Below are 19,212 nucleotides of genomic sequence, written 5' to 3' on the forward strand. Positions count from 1 at the left end.
GCACTGCACTTTGTGATCTTGATTCTCCTCTTATTTATAACAGTGTGAATCTATTTATCTACTGTTGAGGTTTAAATGCCACCCAGCGCTGAAGTATCTGAGCAACTTCCATGTAAAATTGATAGCAATAGAAAAGTCCCTAGTATACTTCATGGGATCTGCAGGGCCGACGCTTCCATTTAGGCAACCTAGGCGGTTGCCTAGGGCGCCAAGATTTGTGGGGGGAGGCATTTTGCCGCCCTCGGGGGCAATTCGGCGGCGGGGGGGGTGTCCTTCCGCGCTCCAGGTCTTCGGCGGCAATTCTTCGGCGGGTCCTTCACTCGCTCCGGGACCCGCAGCCGAAGTGCCCCGAAGACCAGGGGCGCGGAAGGACCCCCCTGCCGCAGAATTGCCGACGACGACCGGGAGCGCGGAAGGACCCCCGCCTCGGGTGCCAAAAACCCTGGTGCCGCTCCTGGGGATCTGTGATACTTCTCCCCTTTTGGAGTAAAAACTCTGCTTGGGATAGGGTTTGGGGGGGAATAAGGGGGTGTTGGGGGGGCTAAGAAGGTTTGGGAATAAAAGGAATGTTTGAATTGTAAGAGTCACTTATAGTGGAAAGGTATTAAAAGAGGAAGGCCTTGTAATATTTATTAAAGATTGTAAGGTGTTGGATTTGCCTGATCTCCTCCAGAAGATTGTTCCACACCTGGAACCCCTTGACAGAGAATGTTTTGTCCCCAAATCCGACATGCTTCATCCTGGGCTTTGTGATCTGCAGTGTCCCAGAAGAGCACAGAGGTCACAGTGCTTCCTGGATTGAAATTTGGTCTTGATGTAGCTGGGGCTTCATTAATTAATTGCTTTGAAAAATAGGCCCCAGGCCATAAACTGGCATCAGAAAATGACTAGGAGCCAGTGAAAAGACTTGAGCACATGACAGGATACTGGGCTAGATGGACCTCGGGTCTGATCCAGGGTGGCCATTCTTATATTCTTAAATTATGGGCTTTCTTCACTTCTCAGAAACATTCTAGTAGCAGAGAGCTCTCCTGTTACTAAAATATAATATTTAGTAATAGACACAATATTTTCACCTAGTCCAAAAGATTATGCTGGTTATTATACTAGATTATACTAGAACCAGTAAAAACTTTCAAAAGGGCAGAAACCATGTAAGTGGTAGGAAATAATATAAGTGAATTAATCTAAGCTGCACTTGTAAGGAAAAGGCCTTTGTCTGTAACCATATTGTAAGGCGTAAAGCCTAAGGCCTTCATCTGCAGCCAGATTAAAAGAGCAGCCAAACAGCAGCCATTAGCTGAGAAGCAGGAAGTCACATCTTCACATTCAATCTAAATTACGTTAAAATTATGTAATATCAGGCTGCTAAGAAGGAGACCCCGTCCTAATGGCGTCCACAATCATCAGATAAAGAAACAGATTTTAAGATGGTTAAAGAAAACTTAGTTTGATAGCATCCTGTCTGTCAAGAAATCACTTATCAATAGTTGTGGTTGTGAAATCCTCATTTCTTTATTGTTTTGTCATTATGGTCCCACTTCCCTATTGTTTATCTGTATGGTCTGTCTGGTTCTTTAATTGTTTCTATCTGCTGTATAATTAATTTTTTTAGGTGTAAGTTAATTAAGGTGGTGGGGTAGGATTGGTTAGTAAAATGTTAGTATAATGATTGGTTAAGGTACAGCTAAAAAGGACTCAAATTTCATAATATAAACTGGGGGCCAAAATAAAGTTCTTTGGGAACCAACTCCAGGACACAGCCTCAAGGATCAGAGCTGCCAGACTTCAACACTCTGCCTCCCCCAGATGGACCTGATTCTGACTGGCCATCAAGATAAGTTCATCTGTCTTATTGGGAGTGGTGAGCACTGTATGTGTAGAGTGTGCAGTTTGGTTTTGGTGATTGTTAATAAGTAGAGGTCATGTAGGATATTAACACACTTACCCATTTTATGATGCTCTGTCATTGCTATTTTTATCATGTTTTGGTTGCTTAGGCCCTGATCCAGCCAAGCACTTAAGCCCAGACTTCACTTTGAAGTCAATGAGACCATTTATGCACTTGAAGTTACGCATGAGATTAATTGCATTGCTGGAGTGGGGCATAACACACTTCTTTGGAGAATCAACCAATGCACAATGGGCACCCCAATCATTAGTGTGAATTAGCATTATTTTGACTATATTGAAAAACTTTTTGGAGCTATTTTTCATGTTTGTAGAGAAACAGTTGCCCCACTATATTGAGAAATGACCGATAAGGGCCTTTTTGTAAATAGAGGCACCTAGAAAATCACCAGCCTAAACCTGACAAGCCTATAATTGCATCTTGAAAACAAAAAAACAGGGAAACAAATCATGAAACTAAAGAAGAATTACTTAAAATCTCCAAATCAAAAATAAAAATTGAATTCAATGAAGACTTGCATGAGATGGTCTTTGAATTCGACCTAGGCAGGCTTGGCCATGGGCAGTTCTCCTACAGGCCTTGGCTTAGAGGCGGTGTCTCCATTTAGCCTGAAGAAGGCAAGCGGGTCGCCTAAATTGACTTTTGCCTTTTTTAACAGTCTGGGCCCTGCAAACAAAACAACTTTGCTTTTGTTTCCATAACAGAGGTTAAACAAACAGAAGGTCTGACTAACCAAGGGGGAGATAAATAACACAGGGAGTGGGAAGAGAAAGAAAGCTTTATTATTGGTGTAAAGACTTCTAGTGCACAGTTTATAGGGAAGCCAAGTAACAAGCAGCAAACATGAAATGTTTATGTACGTCTGTGGAATCCAGTTATTCTTCTCTCCCTTTCTGCCTTTCCCTAATTTACAGTTCTAATCAACAGACCTATTTTCTTTTTGGATACTACTATCCCCCTTATGGGCTGGAGTAAATCACAAGCAGCTCTAGCCTTTAGCTTCACCAGTATGAAACACTGTATATAAAATGAGTTACTGCAAATAAGGCAAGGGCTAGTGCAGTAAAGCTGTCACCTTCACCTCCAGGATTTTCTTTCCTAATAGACCTACACATTTTCTGGTTATCACACACAGTCATTTTTTTTAAAGGCTGAAGCTGCTATTAGACAAATACAAACTCATTTAGGGATTGCATGCTAAGGCATGGTGTCTTCACAAACAATGGGAAAGATGCATTATAAATATCTAGAAATTTTGGAGTGATTTCTGCCAGGTCAGATTCTGCTCCCATTGAAGTCAATGGCAAAACGCCTCTTTACTTCAATCAGACAAGACTTGGGCTGAGATCCTCAATATATATTCTCTGAAATTAGGAGGCAGAAGAAATTGGATTCAAGGAGCGAGGTTCAGTCCTCACAAGAGCAACCCTGGCTGTCTTGCCAACCAGGGCAGAAAACCTTCATGGTGACATCCCCTATCTCCCCCCGAAACACTGAGCAAAAAACAGCTGGCCAATCAATGGAGCAAATAAATAAATAAATGTCCAGGCAATCAACAAAGGAAAACCAGCCGGCTATTCAGAATGGAGCAGAGAAAAAATAAATCAGAGAGTTGGCATCCAGGGCAACTGTCCTGCTTGCCCACCCTAGAACCGGCCCTAAGACCTCACCTAGGTGGCTGTAGCTTTGCTGCAGCTGTACCTAGTTGTCAGGTTACAGTGTAGATTAGATTTTCCATCTATAAGTCCCGGTGAAAGGAGTCATGCATTGTGTATGATGCAATCTAATATTCACGGAGCAACAATTTGGAGTTGACATTTGATTTCACAGGTTTCACAAGCAACCAAAAGTTCAGAGATCAAGGCAGGAGGGGTGCCAGCCACCTGTTGGGAAGCACTTGTTACACCCTTACTTACAAACCTTGGGAAAGGTGTTTTGTTTGTTTGTTTAAACTACATTAGCTAATGTGATAAAACCCTAGTGTGGGCAAGGAAGTTGTAGTTTTCACACATCAGCTGGTTAAAATAAACCCTGGGGTCTGCCCCTAGTGTCATGCACTCTTAGGATTCAACCCTAGATGCTTACCCATGGCATTATCAAGACTTATCTAGAAGCCTTGTGGTGAAACTCAGAGAGGACATTTTGCAAACACACCTCTTCCCTTCAACTACCCCCAAGGATTCCTTTGTTTGGGTTGGACTGGTGGTACAAACAGGAAGATGCTGAGGAATAAAAGTAATTAACTTTTTGGACAGATAAAAGTATTCCGATCCGAATCATGTTTTGGTGGATGGTTCAACTCAGTTTTTATATCATACTGCCCATCTACTTCCCTTCACTGCCTCTCTCCTCATGCATAAAGTAATTTTGTGTCTCAGTTATATTAGTGAAGCATTCTGCAGTTCTAACCACTGCCTCCAATTATCTATGGGATAAATATAGCTGGGTATTAACAGAGCTGAATGAATCTCAATTATTTTGGGGCCCAATCCACTGAAGATTGACATCAATAGGAATCTCTCCATTGACTTCAATGAGCATTGGGTCAGGCTAAGACCGTCAAATGACTCATCAACTTTTGGTATCAACTGTTGTTGTAGCTGTGTCAGGCCCAGGATATTAGAGAGATAAGGTGAGTGAGGTAATATCTTATATTGGACTTCAGAAAAGCTCTGTGTAAGCTTGAAACCTTGTCTCTCTCACCAGCAGAAGTTGGTCCAATACAAGATATTATCTCACCCACTTTGTCTCTCATCAACTTTTTGTTTGTTCCAATTCATGTGAATTCTCTAGTTTTCTTTTCAGCTGAACAAAATCAATAATGTAAAGTCTCTATACACAACACAGAATTTGGCATCTGGAAAATGGGTGTTTCATTGAGTTGCACGATGCTACCAGCTACTTTATAGAGTTTTCATCATTTTATATTTTTCCTGCATCCTGTGGAAATTCAGCCATATACTTAATCCAAAATAACACTCCAGTCAAAAAATGGAATGCACATTTTTGTCTACGTTTCCCTAGCATAGAAGCACACTAGATCTGAGACAGATAACTAGAATTTCTCTATTAGTGAATTTAGTAACATTACACATTTCAAACTTGTGGAACAACTAAAACCAGACAAAACTCACTAAATAATGTAATGCTATGCTATGTCTACTTTGCACTGGTGTCTGCAAAGGGACCACATGCCCCTCCCACTCAGTGGGTTCATTCTGTATGTTACAACTGTTCATCTGTTTTGCTCTGTAGCTATCATCATAACAACATAAGAACAGTCATACTGGATCATACCAATTGTCCATCTAGTCCAGCACCCTGCCTTCTGACAGTGACCAAGGCCCAGTGCTTCAAAAGGAGTGAACAGAACAGGGCAATTTTATCAAGTGATCCATCCTAAGTTGTCCAGTTCCAGCATCTGGCTGTCAGAGGCTTAGGGACATCATAGCATGGGGTTCCATCCCTGACCATCTTGGCTAATAGCCATTGATGGACTTATCCTCCATGAACCTACCTAATTCTTTTTTGCACCCTGTTAAAGTTTTGGCCCTGAGAGCATCGTTTGGAAATGAGTTCCACAGGTTGAGTGTGAACTGTGTGAAGAAGTATTTCCTTTTGTTTGTTGGTGAGAAAGACAAGTTTTCAAGCTTACACAGAGATCTTCTACTTACTCAAAGTAACTCAAAGTTTCCCAGACCTGAAGAAGAGCTCTGTGTAAGCTCAGAAGCTTGTTTTTCTCACCAACAGAAGTTGGTCCAATGAAAGATATTACCTTACCCACCTTGTCTCTGTAAAAACTCCAGGTGACCTACTCCAGGAGGCACTGACAGGACATTCCTGTGCCCTGGGATTTCTGTGTCCCTGCCATGACTTATAGGGACAATGGTCATTCAAAAGAGTGCAACTGCACTGGGGACTGATGAACCCACCAGTTCCTGAATAGGGGAAGGACAAGTGTCTCCTTTCTTGCCCTGTGCTGGCACAGGGTGGAATCTACTTATGTAGTATTACCTATGAATAGTTAACCAACTGGCATGGTGTGGTTGCTGAGACATTCCACAGAGAGACAGCAAATATTCTCTTCAGAGTCTCTAGTACTTACATAGGTTGTAAATGTAAACAGCAATGGAGTCACACAATCCATTGCAATGTCCTTACAACAGATCATTACAGAGAGTCTTTCTGATGAAAAGGACTCTCTGAATTTCACATTCCATATCAAGTTTTTGTTGTAATTTATTAAGTGCTGTTTCCCTTTTACTTTTATGTAATTAGCTGGGTAACTATATCTACAACTGTAGTGAAATACGATGAATGCTGGAAAGTAAAATAATGAACATTTGGTGACTAGGACTTCAATTCAGCATGACCCCCCATTAAACCTTTTTGCATTTGCAAAATTCACAATCCTTCTTGACAGCTCTGCCTGGTTTGGTGAAATTCACAAATTCAACACAGAATCAGGGCCAGCACCAGGCACCAGCGTAGGAAGCTGGTGCTTGGGGCGGCAAATTCAAAGGGGCGGCACTCCGTCCGGTATCGGGGCGGCACCTCCGGGTCTTCGGCGGCGGGTCCCTCATTCCCTCTCTTCCTCTTTGAGCTGCCGCCAAATTGCCGCCGAAGAGGAAGAGAGGGAGGACCCGCCACCTAACTGCCGCCAAAGAAACGGTGCGATTGAGCTGCCACCCACCGAAGTGCTGCCGCTCGTCTTTTTTTTTTTTTTTTTTTGCTGCTTGGGGCGGCAGAGAAGCTGGAGCCGGCCCTGCACAGAATACATGCATTGCACCTACTAGAATACACGGGTGACCAAATCTGAAATACACATACCCTCCACCAACATTGACTACTTTGAGAATGGTCAACAGGCTGCCACTTCTTCACTTGTGATATTCTTTGTATATTTCCAAATAAGTGGACTTCTTCATAAATGCTTTTTGAAGCTAAAGATAACCAAAAATAGCCAAATTTCGTATTTTGGAATCCTGTTCAGTCAGCTCAACTGGTTTTAAGACACTGGTGCATCAACAAAATATTAAATCCTAACAAAAGTGAAAGTAGATTATGTGTAAACTGGTGTCCCTGACTTGTGTATTAATTTAAAGGTCATTAAGCCTGGTATATAAACTGGTGGCTACAGAGTAAAGGTCTGTAAGAATATCAAGTGCAATTTTGCACTCTGATATTATAATAGGAATTGTCACATTAGCTTATTCCTTGCTAATACGAATTCCAAGTCTCCCAGTCTCAGGCTTACTTTATCATAGCCATAGGTCAAGGAACACAATGATGGATGTTCAGTGATGCCATTGTTTGCGTACCATTAAGTTTGTACATCAGCACCTTTGTTTTGTAAGATGAATGCTCTGAAGAGTTTATACTGCAAGGCCATTGGGCAAAACAAATTTTCTCATACTTATGAGGGACAAAGCACACCACCAAGCTGCCAATAAACAACAGATTATCAAACAATACCTGAAGCAGAAGGTTCCAGTCCACTGAAACTTAACCCATTATTAGCTGCTTGAGTAAACTGTTAATATACATGTTTCAGAATCTCATATCTGTTTTGGTTCTTGTTCTGAAGTCATTCATGGTGCTCACACAGGAAGCCAGTACAGATGCTCCATCTCTGAGCTGTGAGTTGCCTGATATCCAATATATATGAACCTCTAGCTTTAACAAATAGAAAACGAGCACGAAAGCCCAAGAGATACTGCTGCAGTGAAATATATGGGAAGAATAACTCTAAAGCTGTTTGTAGACTCCACAAAGCAGTAGATGGCATAGTTAGATCCAGATGTCAAGAGCAAGGCTAAAGTCATACTTCCACCGCATAAGGACAGGAGTTGATGGCACAACAGCACAAACAAAAAGTGTTAGCACTCCATTTACAAGGACAGTGGTTTATAGACACTGGACAGAGCTCTCATCATTAGCACACAATGGGACAGCATTGTAAAAGAAAGTTGTTACCCAAACATAGGCACACGATAATAAATATACAGGAGACAAAATAGACTTTTTAGTTAGTGATATGAATAACCCACCAGCCAGAGGGTTTTGTTTCAAACTGGAAACTCAGGCCAAATTTGCTAAATATTTTCCCAAGGATTGTGAATTTTTGTGAGAACATGGAGCCAGTTTTGGCAGATCCTTAGGCTGAGTTTTGAATAAACTTGAGCTCATTCTGGGATTTGAGAGAAAATTGTGTCCCACATCTCTTTTGCTCCCTGCCTCACTTCTGTTCTCCCTGCAGCTCTTTACCCCCTCTCCCAACCCTGGGAGTGGGGGCTGCAGCAGAGTCCCCTCCCCCACTTCCCAGGCTTGGTATAGCAGGGAGGGACAGGGAAGTGGGGAGAAGCAGAGGATCCATCCTGTTATTCACAGGAGGGGAGGAGGGAGCAGAGGCACCCTGAGCTATTGGGATCTTTCTGCTCCCACCTGACACTTCCCCTTCTGTGAAAAAAGCTTCAGCTCCTGAGGGAAGGGCAGAGACCTTTGGCTACTTCCTTCAGCAGCTGTGATTGGCTCCTTACATCTCAGGAGGCAGGCAAATGAAGAAAGCAGCCAATCAGAGGGTTTTTTCCCCCCAGTCAGTACTAAATATATGTACTTCTTTAGGACCTGTTTTTCTTCTCAGGGCAGGTCTACACTTACTTCCTGGTCTGGCCGTAAGCAATTGATCTTCTGGGATCGATTTATCGCATCTTGTCTAGACGCGATAAATCGATCCCGGATCGATCCCGGAAGTGCTCGCCGTCGACGCCGGTACTCCAGCTCGGCGAGAGGAGTACGCGGCATCGACGGGGGAGCCTGCCTGCCGCGTCTGGACCCGCGGTAAGTTCGAACTAAGGTACTTCGAATTCAGCTACGTTATTAACGTAGCTGAATTTGCGTACCTTAGTTCGAAGTGGGGGGTTAGTGTGGACCAGGCCTTAGAGATGTTATTTTCTGGGTCTGTGACAGATTGTGACTTGACACACTTTAAATACTGGTCTCCCTAGGCTTTCCTCTGAGCGAAGATCACTCCATTTAAACACCAGTAGGCTATCACATGACTCAGGCATCTGCACTTTCCTCCCCATTCACAACGTGGTCTGATGATCCTACCCAGAAATATCTTTCCATTCCTTGGAAGAGGGTTGGCTGGCCCCAGACCCCTACTCATAGATTCATAGATTTCAAGACCAGAAGGGACTCTTGTGATGATCTAGTCTGATCTTCTGTATAACTTAGGCCGTAGAACTTCTCCAAAATAATTCCTAAATCATACCTTTTAGAAAAGCACCCAGTCTTGATTTTAAAATGGTCAATCATGGAGAATCCAGCATGGTACATTGTGCTTTGGTACATTGTGCCAATGGTTAATTACTCTCACCACTAAAAAAATGTGCCTTATTTTCTTATTATGCCAAGCTACAGTAAACTATCTTCTCTGAGGCCTGGTCCACACTAGGGAGGGGGGGAGGATCGATCTAAGTTACGCAACTTCAGCTATGTGAATAACGTAGCTGAAGTCAACGTACTTAGACCTACTCACCGCGGTGTCTTCACTGCGGTGAGTCAACTGCTGCCGCTCCCTCATCCACTCTGCCTGCGCCTCTCGTGGTGGTGGAGTACAGGAGTCGACGGGAGAGAGCTTGGGGGTCGATTGATCACATCTAGACTAGACACGATAAATCGACCCCCACTGGATCGATCGCTGCCCACTGATCCGGCAGGTAGTGTAGACATACCCTGAGATGTTAAATGTACATGAGAAAATCTTTCAGACAAATGAAATAGATGGATGAGAGGTGGTTTACAAATATTTCTCATTCCTATCTCTCTATAGGAAAACATATTTAAGTGATAAATGGTGATTTAAAGTGGTGATAAGTGAATAGCTGTTAAAATAATTATTACTACAGAATAATTAATGCTAATCAATATTATTACTATTACAGTATAAGGCCAAGGGAGGATGGTCTAATGGTTAAGGCATTACCCTCAGATTCAGGAGAACTGGATTCAACTTCCTGCTCCACCACCCGTTTCATGTGTGATCTTAAGAAGTCACTTATGTCCAGATTTTCAAGAGTATTCAGGTGCCTACTCTGGTGCCTCAATACCTTTGAGGATGTGGGCCTTAGTATCTGTGTCTCAGTTCTCCATCTGTAAAAAAGGAATCAGTATCTTGGGATTCTAAATACTAAAATGGATGAACAATTAGGAAATAGACTGTAGATTACAATTCTTTAGGGATATGGACCAGATAATCGAATGGGTCTTTCCTTCTTTTAACGTCTATGATTTTTTTCCCCCTGCTACAGTACTTTGAAGTAGTACACATTTATTTTGTAGGTGCCAAATCTCATTCTACCTCCCATTACTAAATGAAGCCATGTTACTCAGCATGATGTGAACTAAATAACGAGATACAATTTTAGAAGGAATACTTGGTATCATCAAAATAGATTGAGCTGTTCCCTTTGAAACATTTACAATGATCTTTGGAATGATTGCTTTCCCTACTTCAGTTAATTTACCCTGTCTTGAATACTGAAACACATCTCACAAGAGGGTGCTCCTAGACCTCAGAAAACTGCATTTCCTCATGTTATTTTGTGTTATTTTAATCATAAGAATATCATGGGTGTTTATAATATTAATAGTTTACATTTATGTAGCACCTTCCATCCTGAAAGCTCCCCAAACACATTACAAATGATGGTATACGCAGTGCACACTGTACCACTGCAATGCAGTTAGCCTAGGTTCTAAAGGGAACTTCCAGGCTTATGTTTGCTGCACTGTCCACTGCACAAGAATGAGAGGAAAGAAAATGTTGACTAGGGCTACCAGTGCAAGCCCTTGTTGTTACAAAAAAGTTCCATGAGATCACTCTCTCTGACTCGGTGTTTGTACAGTGCCTAGCACAATGGGCTTAGTGCTTAAGCTACTGTAATAAACATGATCAATAATTAATGTCCATGAAAATTGTACTTCAGTTTTCACTATTTGATAATCTGCTAGAATACTCTGCCCCTCACCCCAAGTCATTGTGGGTCTGGACCAAAGCTCATGGGACTCAATGGGAGTTTTTCCATTGACTTCCATAACTTGAGCGTGGGTTCTGTATTTTCTCTGTGCCTCTATTTCTCCCATATGTATACTTTCCTTGCATACTGTTATTATGATGATAATAATTATGTTGGGAGTACCTGAGAACACCAGTCATGGACAAGGACCCCATAGTGCTAGGCACTGTATAAACACAGAACAAAAAGATGGCCCATAAACCTTACAATCTAAGTAGAATCCAAGAGACAGCAGGTGGATACAGATGGATGGATGGGGAAATACAGAGAAACAATGAGGGAATAAAGGAGTTATGAATGGTCATTATATTACGCAGTACATCCAAAGCTAGAAATTCACCAGTTTTATACGGCAGATAGAGTTTATGTCAGATCAGGTGGCTACACTGCTATTGTGGAAAACCCACGGCAGACTTACCCACAGACCACTATCTTTAAGGACAGCAATGATAAATAAAATTATAATGTGACAAGCATTTTGATGAATACTTTCAGTATTTAAAAAAATGATAGGACAAGGAGACGTGCCAACCCTGACTCATTTTGCCCTTCATCATCAGCCAGCATGTCAATCAATGAAGGAAAGAAATATAGGAACATTTTGCAGGTGATCCCATTGATCCAATTGATCGTCATATACAGAATTGTTAACCGAGTTAGGCTTGATGGCTGAGCATTTGTCTGTTAGTCAGTTTTATTGTGTATACTATTGATGTGATTGAATCACACTGCAATCTGAATGATAGAGAATACAATATACTCTGCTGTGGGACATAAAGGGGCATGCAAAACTGAGAAACAAACAAATGGAAGGATAAGAACCCGAGAACCCTGTGGCTACACATTAGCAGTTCAGCACATGCACGGATACATGATATATGCCCAGGGCAGCATACAATTCTATTTGCTTAGTGCCCAAATGGAAATACATCATTCTTTTAAATGTTTGATAGGTGTCCAAAGCAAGGTATATCAACTTTTACACCAGTCCTTTCTTCATGATCACGTAGCAAGGATTTTCTTTGTGTACTTCTCCTCCAACATATATATCATGTGGGTATGAAGGTTTGAAGAAGGGATGGAGCAAAGAATGGGGTGGACAGTTCAATGTTAGGGAGAAGATTTGCTTATATATTAGAGAGCGAAAGCTGGAGTTTTCTGGGTACAGAGAGAAGGCGTAAAGCCTGAATCTCCCCTTATTTTCACTGGGGAAAGTCTTCAGTGATTCCACTGAAATCAGTGAGATTACACTGGTTTGACACTGGTATGAGAGGATAATTAAACCCGATGACAAGTTCTAAAGGCACTCTGGTTTGTAAGGAGTTACTGGGTTCCTGCCTACCACATGGCTGATCTGGGTTATAAAAAGAAAGCGGTACAAAGAAGTTTGATCATATGGAATGAGCATGCCCACCCTGCTCCTCCTCCTAGCCCGCTGAGCTGGAAAGGTAGGTGGTTATAATTCAGTGGATTCAAGTTGTTTTGTTCTGGTTTTGAGTTTGTATTTTTGTAAATAAAGCTTTGAGAAAAGAGACGGCAATGATGATAGCTCAGTGGTTTGAGCATTGGTCTGCTAAACCCAGAGTTGTGAGCTCAATCCTTGAGAGGGCCCTTTAGGGATCTGGGGCAAAAACCTGTCTGGGGATTGGTCCTGCTTTGAGTAGGGGGTTAGACTAGATGACCTCCTGAGGTCCCTTCCAACCCTGATAGTCTATGACCTGTAAATGGGACTTTACTTTTTCCTTCCCCAGCTGGTGAGTCTACACACCAGCTTCCAGGCCATAAGGATAACTGTACTCTGCAATTAGACCTCCATGGCTAGTCCGTGCCAGCTGACTCAGACTTGTGGAGCTCAGGCTAAGGGGCTGTCTAATTGTAGTGTAGATGTTTGGGCTCAGGCTGGAGCTTGAGCTCTGGGACCCTCCCACCCCTCAGAGTCTTAGAACCTGGGCTCCAGCCCAAGCCCTAATGTCTAAACTGCAATCAAATATCCCCTTAGCCTGAGTCCAAGTCAGCTGACAGGGGCCAGCCATGGGATTTTAATTGCAGTGTAGACATACTCTACGTGTGCATTTCTGCTCTAACAAGCAACTTTGTGCAATGCAAATTTATTGTGTCTCAGTAATTTCCCTAAGTCATATCTGCTCAGTTGACAAGTAAAGAGTTGTCTATTTTAACTGCCAGCCCAGCAAACACATCCTCGAATTTGCACCCCTGTGTGCAGTGGCAGGGGAACACTGATAAATATATATATATATATATATATATATATATATATATATATATATAGTATTATTATACACTCACCTTAGATACAGTCAGGGTGTCTAGGACTCAGGTATAAATAAGGATAAGGGAACAAGTACCCTGGAGAATGTGCACTAGATAATCACAGAAATCTGGAGGATCTAAAGGGAAGCTCACTCATCCTTGACCGTCTTCTTACTAGGCAGCAGATATGTGATATCTGTTCAGTAAATGTAATGTGTCTTTGGAGTGAATCCTGCTTAGATAAGCAATGGGGAAACAGAGTCCTTCTAAATAAAGAGACCACTTGTACGGTAAAAGCTGCCAAAAGCTACCACTCATGGGAGTTAGCAAAAATGACAAAAGTCACTTGTAAGAGGTGATCTCACTTCAAAGGTTTGAACACTAGAGAGCAGTGGTATTCCATTGCCTCTGCAAGTCATCACCAGGGCCGCCCGGGGGGGGCGGGAAAAATGGGGCAATTTGCCCCAGGCCATGGGCCCCACAGGGGCCCCCACGAGAGTTTTTGGCGGGTCTTCGGCGGCACTGAGTGAAGAACCCGCTGCCGAAGACCCGGATCTCCTTTCGCTCCGGGACCCGCCGCCGAAGTGCCCGGAAGACCCGGAGCGGAAGGCCCCCCGCCGCTGAAGAACCCAGGCCCCCTGAATCCTCTAGGCAGCCCTGGTCATCACTTATAACAGGTGGTATGTCTTCAGAGGTGGTCTCTAAGGCAGGTTTTACTGTATATATCAAAAAATCTGAACTTATTCCTTTCTTGTAGAAAATATAGCTTCTGTAGAAAACCTACCTAGATTTTGTAAGCTAGAGTGCCCTCCTTGGTAGATGGGTCAGAAAACAGAATGTCCATCCCACAGAAAATTTCTGCATTTTGAATTTTCTTTTAAGCTTGAATCGGGAAGAAAAATCAGAATTTTGATTTTTTTCCCCAGAATGGAAATTGTGAATTTTTTTTTATTTGGAAACATTCAAATGACATTATCAAACTGTTTCATTTTAAATATAGTAATTATATTCAGAGAAGAACATATTATATTCTAGTTCAAAAGAAATGAATAAGAAAGTTTGAAGGAAACAAAATGAGAAAATTGAAATGGAATATTTTGGTTTTGTCTATTTCAAAAATTTTGTCAAAATCAACATTCTTTCAAAGAAATTCAATGTCAACAAAATGGTATTTTCCAAAATTGTTCTGTCCAAAAAAAAAAAAAAGAAGAATTGACCAGCCCTACATTTGGGTGAGGAAGACATATGGAGCCTTCTCTTCCATCTCTAGCTTGCATGCGCTGTGCCAGAATCAAGGACAATAACAATGGACCCTGTGCTTGGGGGAGTGCAGGGAATGCTCTCGCCATGCACCCAACGGAGCATTAACCACTGCCAAAGGATGTTGTAGCATGTTTTTTCCTTCTGTGCATCAAGGATGGATTGTCCCCCCAACAAGCTGATCCACTTTGAGTTGTTGGTGCTCGATCCCACCTCAAGAATTGCTTCACTGCTGAAACACAAATTATTCCTTTGTTCACATATTATCAAGATTGCAATTTTCACCCCACCTGTCTCTTGGAATATATCTGAATGGGATGGATGTCATGGAATGTTCATGATCCTGTTGAACAGGGTAAAACCTTTTATGAATGATTTCTGAACTATGAGATTTTCATTACAATTGCACCATCACTGCCCCAAGAAGACAATATTCAAGATATCATAGCGCCAGAGCCGCAGCTGGTGTAAATTGGTGTTTGACTTAAATAGAGTAACATTAATTTATGCCAGTTGAGAATATGGTACATTACATACCTCTCTAGCAAAGATTTTCAAAGTCACTAATGATTTTGGCCATCTCATATTTTGGGAGCCCAGTCTGAGATACTTAAAAGTGGCCTGATTTTCAGAAAGTGTTGAAAAGGTCCCTTTAAGCTGTTTCCAGTTGGATGACCAAAAACTGAAGCATCCAAAAATCCCTAGTGACTTTTGAGAACTTGGACCATAGATGCAATTGTTGTGAATAAAGAAGGTGGTTCCTTCAGCAAAATATAATAAAGACATTACAATAAATTGCATACTTCAAACTCTTCATGGACTTGTGGGTTTCCAACACCCTATTTAAACATCCACAAAGATTGTCCATGTTTTTTCTACCCTCATGGTTACAGGGAGGTAAATACATTTGTGGTTGAGAACATTGGCTTCATTTAGCATTAGATTTTTTCTGGGGAATCCTTGTGCATCTTTTATTTTTACTTCATCTCTACTAAAATAACTGGCTGGATTTTTTTTTTTAATGTAGGTGAAGCATCTTCATTGCTGGAGGAATATCCTGGGTGACGAAGTGGATGAAAACTGGCACATATGCATCTTAGCTATGACAAAACAGATCAATGAAGTTTCAGAGGCAGATTTTGCATGCAGTCCTACTAACAAGATGGCCCCAGGCAAGCATTTCTTTTTCCTACCCATAACTGCATTCACTTGGCAGAGCTTTTCCTTCCAAGTGTGGCTTTATGCTGCACAGAGTACATGGAGGTGTTCAAAGACACAGTTGAGGTTCTTGTTTTTTCTTTTGCCTTGAGGCACTTTTACCTGCATGCCAGCTGCTGCTTCAACTAGAGGTTTTTGTTTTTTCTTTCAGATTCTTTTCATTAAAAGAATCTTAAAACATTGAACACAGGCAGAACATTATTTGAGCTTCTTTCGCTTAATTTGAATTGAAAGCTCCCCCCACCCTGTTCTTTATTATTTAGTGCAATTGCATTTCTATAGAGTATTTCTACAGAAGAAATTATCACAGTGTTTAGACACTGCCTTTGGTTTCAGTGCTCAAATTTATAAAGCTATTGAACCATCACTATGGATCTGATTTAGAGCCCTTTGAAATTAGCAAGAGGCTTTGCATTGCTTTCAATAGGAGTTGGATTGGGGCCTTAAATTGGGATGGCATAAAAAGAAAGGTATGATCTGTTGGGGGAAACAAACATTAGCAAGCACAGAACTGCATGTTCAAAATCATCTATGGACCAGTTGAAAACAAGCAATATGACATTTTCCAGCTTCGACTGACATATCAGTGAGCTCACTGTTTTCCAGCGATGTAACTCTATTTACAAGATATGTTCTTTTTGTGTCCAGTAGTAGATATATCACTTTCTTGATATTTCACCTGTAATATTTTTTCACTACTATATAGAATTAATTAAAAAAAAAAAATCCTCCTATGAGAACATCCAATGTAGTGGCTCCATAAAGGTGGAAAGAATGTTGCCCTCCGTTTTTGTCCTTTAAATAGCCTGCTATTGTATAACTTCATTGTTGGGCATAACTATGAAGATAAGACCTTTGAGAGACTGTGAATCACTTAGTTGTCCATTGATAACAAAAGGATGCACAGGGACTGTTTCAGTAGATCTGTATAACAGATAATACATCACTAAAGCCATCACCATCAAACAACTACAGACTGCAAAGCAACTTTTCCATCGCAGTGAGCTTGGTGCCATCAGTGCAGTATTATGGGCCAAAAGGTCCCAACTGCTTGTGTCAAAAGGTTAATGAGTTGTGTGCTGGTTTTCCATGCCAGAAGCTAATACAAATCTGATGGTGAGCTGAATTACCAAAGAGAAGATTAAATCACCAGCAAATAGCAAGATACCATATTACCCTCCTGCCCCTGCAAAATCTCAACAACATATTTTCATTCCCACATTGAAAAGATTTGTTCTAAAAACAGTTTTCATTAAATTATGGATTGCAGTTCATGTTGTGCTGTTGCACTATTTGTTTAGAAACACAAATCCATTGACTGTAAAGCAATGAGCAAATACTTGACTTTTGAGAGAATCATTTTTATCTGTGAGAAGATCTGGATCTGGCAGACACCATTCAAAGAGTTAAAATGTGGTTGATAAGAGAGGGATGAGCCAAGTCATAGAAGAGGCTGTTATTATTTTTCCACTCTCCCTTGGTCACAGGGGTCAGTCACTGTCAGTTAATATAGTTCCAGTTTTGCTCTAGGTCTGACTGTTCATCTGAGCCTTCTATCTGTGCCAATTCTCCACTGAGAGGCAAAGAGGCTCTCACTTCAGCAGAGGGATGAAATCAACTGAAAATAACATTTGCTCCCAGCTCATACAAAGCAAATTTATTTCTAAGAAGGATGAGTTAGATCTATGAGCAGAGGGGCAGCTATTATTGATCGCGTTATTTATATGAAACATGATTCTGCTGTTTACCAAACTGCTCATTAAATAAATCAGTGATTAGCTGGTAAATCCCTTACATTGCAACGTACATACATTCAGGCTGTACCCACCCCAGCAAGCTCTCCTTCACATAATACTCTGAGCAACAGAGACTGCAGTGAGCAAACTATACGTTCACCTTGACGTTATTTCCATCCGCAGGGCTTAGTAGCTTAGAGCGGGGACCCCTGTGATTCCTGTTTTTCACACCCAGTTAGACAATTATCACTGTCTATAACCACACATCTCTGCAGTATCTCTGCCCTTAGATTCTGCAGGTTCTTTTAAATTGCTTATTGCAGCTGTTTAATAACATGTGTTTTCCTTTCATTGGCTGAGGTCTCTCTCTCTCAAACCATCCCCTAATTTAGGACCTGATGCAAGGCCTTGAAGTCATAGAATCATAGACTTTAAGGTCAGAATGGACCATTATGATCGTCTAGTCTGACATACTGCACAAGGCAGGCCACAGAATCTCACCCACCCACTCCTGTAAAAAAAAACCTAACCTATGTCTGAGCTATTGAAGTTCTCAAATTGTGGTTTAAAGACTTCCAGGTGCAGAGAATCCTCCAGCAAGTGACCCGTGCCCCACGCTGCAGAGGAAGGCGAAACCCCCCCAGGGCCTCTGCCAATTGGCCCTGGAGGAAAATTCCTTCCTGACCCCAAATATGGAGATCAGCTAAACCCTGAGCATCTGGGCAAGACTCACCAGCCAGACACCCAGGAAAGAATTCTCTGTAGTAACTCAGATCCCACCCCATCTAACATCCCATCACAGGCCATTGGGCATATTTACTGCTAATAGTCAAAGATCAATTAATTGCCAAAATTAGGCTATCGCATCAATGGGTTTTGGATCAGGACTATTCTCTGGGTTTTGTTTTGTTTTAAATTCTTCATCCAATTTAGGCCTCAATCCTGCAATGTCCTGGCCATGGGCAGACTCTTGTTCTCATGCAGACCCCCGCTGATATCACTGACGCTCCATGCTGGTTCAGGTGTCTGCTCACACAGAATTATTTGTGGGTTCAGGGATTTTGATTGTAAACTGTAGCCAGAGACCTGGCCTTTTTTCAGAAAATCATAGAATATCAAGGTTGGAAGGGACCTCAGGAGGTCATCTAGTCCAACCCCCTGCTCAAAGCAGCACCAATCCCCAACTAAATCATCCCAGCCAGGGCTTTGTCAAGCCTGACCTTAAAAACCTCTAAGGAAGGTGATTCCACCACCTCCCTAGGTAACCCATTCCAGTGCTTCACCACCCTCCTAGAAAAAAGCTTCTCCTAATATCCAACCTAAACCTCCCCCACTGCACCTTGAGACCATTGTTTCTTGTTCTGTCATCTGGTACCACTGAGAACAGTCTAGATCTATCCTCTTTGGAACCGCCTTTCAGGTAGTTGAAAGCAACTATGAAATCCCCTCTCATTCTTCTCTTCTGCAGACTAAATAATCCCAGTTCCCTCAGCTTCTCCTCATAACTCATGTGCTCCAGCCCCCTAATTTTGTTGCCCTCTGCTGGACTCTTCCCAATTTTTCCACCTCCTTCTTGTAGTGTGGGGCCCAAAACTGGACACAGTACTCCAGATGAAGCTTCACCAATGCCAAATAGAGGGGAATGATCACGTCCCTCAATCTGCTGGCAATGCTCCTACTTATACAGCCCCAAATGCCGTTAGCCTTCTTGGCAGCAAGGGCACACTGTTGA

The 19,212-nt window shown here is 42.0% G+C and overlaps 1 protein-coding gene across 1 annotated transcript in view; it reads right to left on the minus strand.

The window, feature by feature from the left end:
- The window catches only part of RIT2 (Ras like without CAAX 2), a 257,074-nt gene that overhangs the window by 204,677 nt on the left and 33,185 nt on the right, over nucleotides 1-19,212 (minus strand). The gene's annotated exons all lie outside the window — the stretch shown is intronic.

The sequence above is a fragment of the Terrapene carolina genome, unplaced genomic scaffold (assembly GCF_002925995.2).
Source record: "Terrapene carolina triunguis isolate 2854851 unplaced genomic scaffold, T_m_triunguis-2.0 Scaffold69, whole genome shotgun sequence".
In the NCBI taxonomy this organism is placed as follows: domain Eukaryota; kingdom Metazoa; phylum Chordata; order Testudines; family Emydidae; genus Terrapene; species Terrapene triunguis.